Source organism: Marmota marmota, unplaced genomic scaffold (assembly GCF_001458135.2).
Source record: "Marmota marmota marmota unplaced genomic scaffold, marMar, whole genome shotgun sequence".
Classification (NCBI taxonomy): Eukaryota; Metazoa; Chordata; class Mammalia; order Rodentia; family Sciuridae; genus Marmota; species Marmota marmota.
Window position 1 is genome coordinate 17,454,303 of NW_025999853.1, and position 6,093 is coordinate 17,460,395.

Sequence of the window (6,093 nt, forward strand, 5' to 3'; positions counted from 1 at the left end):
TCATCTGGCATCCCAGGTATTTCCCTGTCTCATGATGATTGGTAGCTGCTAGGGGGTTGCTATGGATCCCCACCTAGCCTGACTGAGTCAGGGACACCTGGCACAGCAGATCTCTCCTGTTATTTGTAGATAAACAACTTAGCAGGGTGGGAATGTGCCTAGGAGTGCTCTGTGGGTCTTTCCAAGGACAAAGGTGATGTCCTTTCCTTGGACAGGCTTTGCTCTGACGTAGAGGCTGGTTTTTCAGCAGCTTTTTCTTTCACTGTTTTGGGCAAGTTAACCCTTCAAGTACAACATCTGAGAAGGGAAGAGCTTCTTCTCCCCATTTTTCCCTCCCCCTGCCAGCTTTTTTCATGGGGCCCAATTGGTATCTTCTCTTATCTTAGGAATGTAGACATCTTTGTGAAGCCCCAGCTCAAGGCCAGAGGCCTTGTCTGCACATTTCTACAAACTACTATATTGGATATGTTTGTGAAAAACTTGTAAGGGGGTGTCCAGCACCTGGAGTGCTGGTATCTTCCTGGCCAGTGGCCAAGTAAAACAGGGCAACACGAAAATAGGAAGTTTATCCACATTGAACTCTTTTGCAGAGACTTTTTTCCTGACAGTCCTAAAATCAGCCAAGGTAAAGATTTCTGGAGAAGCCCAGTTAAGACTTTTCTGTGGAGAAAGGTGGTGCCACTTCATTATATGTTGTAAAAACAAAAGTTTACTATTGTAAATTGTAAACATTTTAAACCCATTGTAAATTGAAAACATTTTAAATTAAAAATTCATTTAAGCCATGCATGATGGCATACACCTATAATCCCAGTGACTTGGGAGATTGAGGCAAGAGGGTTGTAAGTTTGAGGTAGATTTAGAATCTTAGAGAAACCTTCAGCAACTTGGCAAGACCTTTTCTCAAAACAGAAAAATAAATGGGGCTGGAGATATAGCTTACTTGGTAGAGTGCTTGCCTTGTATGCACAAGGCCCTGGGTTCAAACCCCAGCACCACACACATACACACTCACAAAAGAAAAACAGAAAAAAGATAGAAAAATAGAAAGGGCTGAGGATGCAGCTCAGTGGTAAAGTGCATTTAATACGCCTAATCTACCAAACTTCACAGTTTAGCAACACAGTCCACTATAGAGTATTTATTGGTTGTTTCTCCTTGTGATCATGTTGCTTATTACTGCCCTTTTGAGGTATAAATCATTCCCCCTCCTCTTTCCTGCTCTCCACAAACTTTTGTACCAGGAAAGAACTAAAAAACTTATCATTAGAGATGAGATGGCATCAAGAAAGAGCACACAAACAAACTTTGCTAATAAACCTATCTACTGAGAGAGGTTCCCATATATTTGCCTTTCCACATTTTCCTGCTCCAAGTTTTTTTCCTTTTTGTCTTGTGACTTCTCACCAAAATCATTGTTCTTTGACTGGAGTATATTTTCTGTGGTACAGCACTTGCCTAGCATGTGTAAGGCCCTGTGATCCAACCTTAGCACTGGAAAAATATATGCATATATGCACATACATATACACATATATGTGTATAGCTATTTTTTTGTGTATACATATGCAAATTTCACATGTATATGCAAACTGTTATATAAATGTATATATAAAATATATAGTTTTTTTTTTTTTTTTGTGTGTGTGTGTGTATATATATATATATATATATATATATATATATATAAATTTTGCATATATAAAAATCATTTGAATGTATATGATACATATCTGCAGAGATGTCATATAGGCCCAAATGCAAACCACCACTTGGAGGGACTCTTCACTGAGCTCTTCCATGTGTATGTGTGATAATGTGCATGATCATAAGCTTCTGTTTTTCCTTTCTTAATCCATTTTTTTGTCAGTCTAATTTGCATAGATCAAGGAATCTATGATGGTTAGAGAAAAGAGTTGCCCCCCTTCTTCTACACTTTAAAATGAAAGCTAATATCACAACAAGGATAAAGACATTGATAGAAGATTTATTTCATCTAGATTTGGGGGCTAGGGATATAGCCCAGTTGGTAGAGTGCTTGCCTTGTATGCACAAGGCCATGGGTTCAATCCCCAGCAATACACACACACACACACACACACACACACACACACACATACACAAAGATTTGGTCATTCTTTGGGTGTAGGGGTGCACCCCTATCTATAATCCCAGTGATTTGGGAGCCTGAGGCAGGAGGATCTGAAGGAGGATTTGAAGTATGAAGGTAGCCTGGGCAATTTAGTGAGACCACATCTTCATCTTATAGAACAAAAAGGGCTGGGGATGTAGCTCAGTCGTAGAGTGCCCCTAGGTTCAATCCCATGTACTGTCAAAAGGAAAAGAGAAAAAGAGATTTAGTCATCCTAAAGTTGTTTAGGCTTCACAGCACATCTGTAAAATACATAAAGTAGAAGTAGCCAAAACTACAAGGAAAACTTACAAATCTGCCATCAGAATGGGAGATTTTAAGATATCTTTATCAGCCGGGTGTGTGGTGATACAGGTCTGGAATGGGAGGCTGACTGGAGGATCCCAAGTTCAAAGCCAGTCTAAGCAAAAGCGAGGCTCTAAGCAAAATTGAGGTGCTAAGCAACTCAGTGAGACCTTGTCTGTAAATAAAATACAAAATAGGGCTGGGGATGTGGCTCCGTAGTTGAGTGCCCCTGAATTCAATTCTTGGTACCCCACAACTACAAAAAAAGATATCTTTATCAAACTAGGTGTGGTGGTGCATGCCTATAATCTCAGGGACCCAGCATACTGAGGCAGGAGTTTTGCAAGTTCGAAGCCAGCCTCAGCAACTTAGTGAGATTCTCACTTTTAATTTTTATTAAAAAAATAAACCAGGCACTGTGGCACACGCCTGTAATCCCAGCGGTTAGTGAGGCTAAGACAGGAGAATCATGAGCTAAAAGCCAACCTTAGCAAAAGCCAGGTGCTAAGCAACTTTCAATGCAACCCTGTCTCTAAACAAAATACAAAATAGCGCTGGGGATGTGATTCAGTGTTTGAGTGCCCCCTAGTTTAATCTCTGGAAACATGTCACCCCCCCACAAATAAAATAAAATAAAATAAAACCAAAAAGGCCCATCTGCTCAGGAGGCTGAGGTAGGAATATGTAAGGATAGTCTTAGGCCTGAGCCTAGGCAACCCCATTTTAAAACTCCAGTTTGAAACCTACAGGCTCACCAGGTACCCTGATGCCTAGGAGCTCTCCAGTATGGCCCTCAGGCACAAACAAGTCACTTCTCCCCACTGTGACAAACTCAGAATGAAGTTTCTGGCATGTTGTCTTTGCTCTGATAAAGGGGAAAGGCAGGAAAATCAGGGCAGAGACCACCAGACCAGATGATTTAACCCAGGGTAAATGAAATCACTGAGAGACCCAGTGGCAGGTAACAGGGATTGAAAGGGTAGTCAAAGTCCCAAAATTTAGTATAAATGAAGGAGCAAATGAACAGACATTCAGCCAGAGAGCCTGATGAGGACCAGGACTGACATCCAACTCTTCTCATCCGTCTGATCCCCTGTGTTGTTCTCACTGCTCTCAAACTCTACCGCAGCCTCTTGACTCTGGTGAGAAAAGGACTTCTTCCTATGACCACCTCCTCAACCAGCCATTAGCTCCACCCCAGGAAAAGCCTGCTTTGGTTCCTGACCTGATCACGAAGGTCTGAGTGAGTGTGCATCTGCTGGACTTAAAGCCTAAGGCTTGAGACTTTTGATCTGACACTTGAAATTAGCATGCAGAGGGAATGTCTTTCATGAGCCTGTCATGATCAAATGTGTTTGCTGTGCTTAGAATTAATCTAGAATTGTTTGCTGTAAATTAATTAATCTAGAATTGTTTGCTGTAAATTAATTAATCTAGAATTGTTTGCTATGAATTGATTGTCTATTGCAGTGCCTAGCATTAAGGATTGTCATTTTCTTTATTAAGAACCTATAGAGTAGGGCTGGGGATGTGGCTTAAGTGGTAGCGCGCTCGCCTGGCATGTGTGCGTCCCGGGTTTGATCCTCAGCACCACATACAAACAAGGATGTTGTGTCCACCAATAAAACTAAAAATAAATATTAAATTAAATTTACTATAGAGTAAAATTGTATTGAGTGATTTGAGTAAATAAAGCATTGACAAAGGCAGAAGTGCGTGGACATTCTTTATTTCTACCCCTGGACTTCAAAAGTCGTACCTTTTGCCATTGTGACAGAAGATCAAGGTTCAAAGCCAGCCTCAGCCTCAGCAATTTAGTGAGACCCTGTCTCTAAATAAAAAACACAAAAAAGGGCTGGGGATGTGGCTGAGTGGTTAAGCACCCCTGGATTCATTCCCCAATACCAAAACAACAAAACAACAAGACATCTACATCAATAACTAATCACAAAAGATAACCAGGCAGGGTCCCATGAAGGATTCGAACAATACAATTAACAAGCATAATGTAATGGACACCTACCTGTAGACAGTCACAGTGATAAATGGGTTGCACATGTTCCTTTCAATTGCTCGTGAAATGTGTATTTGTAAATTGCCCAGGAAAGCATACAAAAAAGACTTATAAAGAACTACTATTTGAGGGACATGTTTTCTAGATATAATACAAATGAATTAGAAATGTGTTTTAAAAGATTTTTTTAAAAATATACGTTTGGAAATTTTAAGACATACTTAAAAAGTTTCCCTCTTTTGTTCACTGGATCTTTTCCACCTTTACCTCAGTTACTGTTCCCACTGAAAGGTGAGCAGATTTCCTTTGTTCAGACACCAATATTAGAGCTTGGGTCTGAAGGATATGGAAAATAGGTCCCAGGACATTTCCCCTATATGCAGTTGTTTCCCCATCCTGCAAACTTTTGTCATTTAAAAGCTCAGGCCTTAGACAGAGGGAAGAAACAGGAAGGGACACAGAAGGAATTCACACCTGATTGGCACCTGACCCACAACCCTAAAGGGTCAGTTGACCCAATGTAAGAAGCCCCAGGAAATTCCCTGTCCACACTTCTGACCTACTGGAATGGATCAGCTGTCCTCCAATACAATGAACCCCAGGGACTACCCTCCTGTCCCATCCTAAATGAAGCCTATAAAACACAGACCCCTTGCTTTAGCCCATCTGACATGTTCTGCCCTGAAAATGAACCACATCAGGTGTTTGGCCAATTGACTCTGCTGCTGAATAAAGACGAGCATGAGATTGAGGTCTTCCTGATACCACCGGTTACTGGTGACGAGTTCTGCTCCCCCACATGTTGAAGATTATAACATTAGAGAAGCATAGCGAGGCAAGCATATAAAACATGGTTTATTTATAAAGGGGTAAATAGACTTCTCCCTGGAGGGAGAAGGGGCCCTATCTGGTATCCTGGAATCCCAAGAAGCAAGAATATTTTGCCTTTTTTATATGTCCTAGGCTTCCTTTGTTTTCCTGCTCTCTTCCTCTTATCTCTTTGGGATGGCAGATGGGAAGGTGAGAATCAGATGGGCTAGAGGGGCCAAGCAGGAAGGGGGCATAATTAACTCCCTGTAGGAACAATCCCTGGGACAGGTTACCTTAGCAACAGGTTGGAGCAGGAGCAGGTTATATTGATTAGGGTGGAGGACAGAATCTGAAGGCATTGGCATTTCAATCTTTCTCCAACTTCCCAGACTCAAATTGGCCTCTTTGATCTAATGTGACTCAGTTTACCTATCTATATACTGCCTGTCTACTTTTGGCTTCATTCCCATCTCCTATCTCCATCATTTGTGTTTACAGGGTCCTCCAAGGATCTACTTTTTAATCTATTTGAAACTATTTGTGTTAGTTCACTTTATATTTTGCTCATTTTTTTTTTTCTTTTTGGTACTGGGGATTAACTCAAGGGGCACTTTATCACTGGGCCATACTCTCAGTCCTTTTTATTTTTTATTTTGAGACAGGGTCTTTCTAAGTTGCTGAGGCTGGTCTTGAATTTGTGATCCTCCTGCCTCAGCCTCACCTGGCTCCATTTTTTTCCTTTTAAAATAGCTTGGTTCTTCCATTTATGTATGATGTGTCAAAATGCATTCTACTGTCATAATAACTAATTAGAACAAAAAAAAAAATGGGG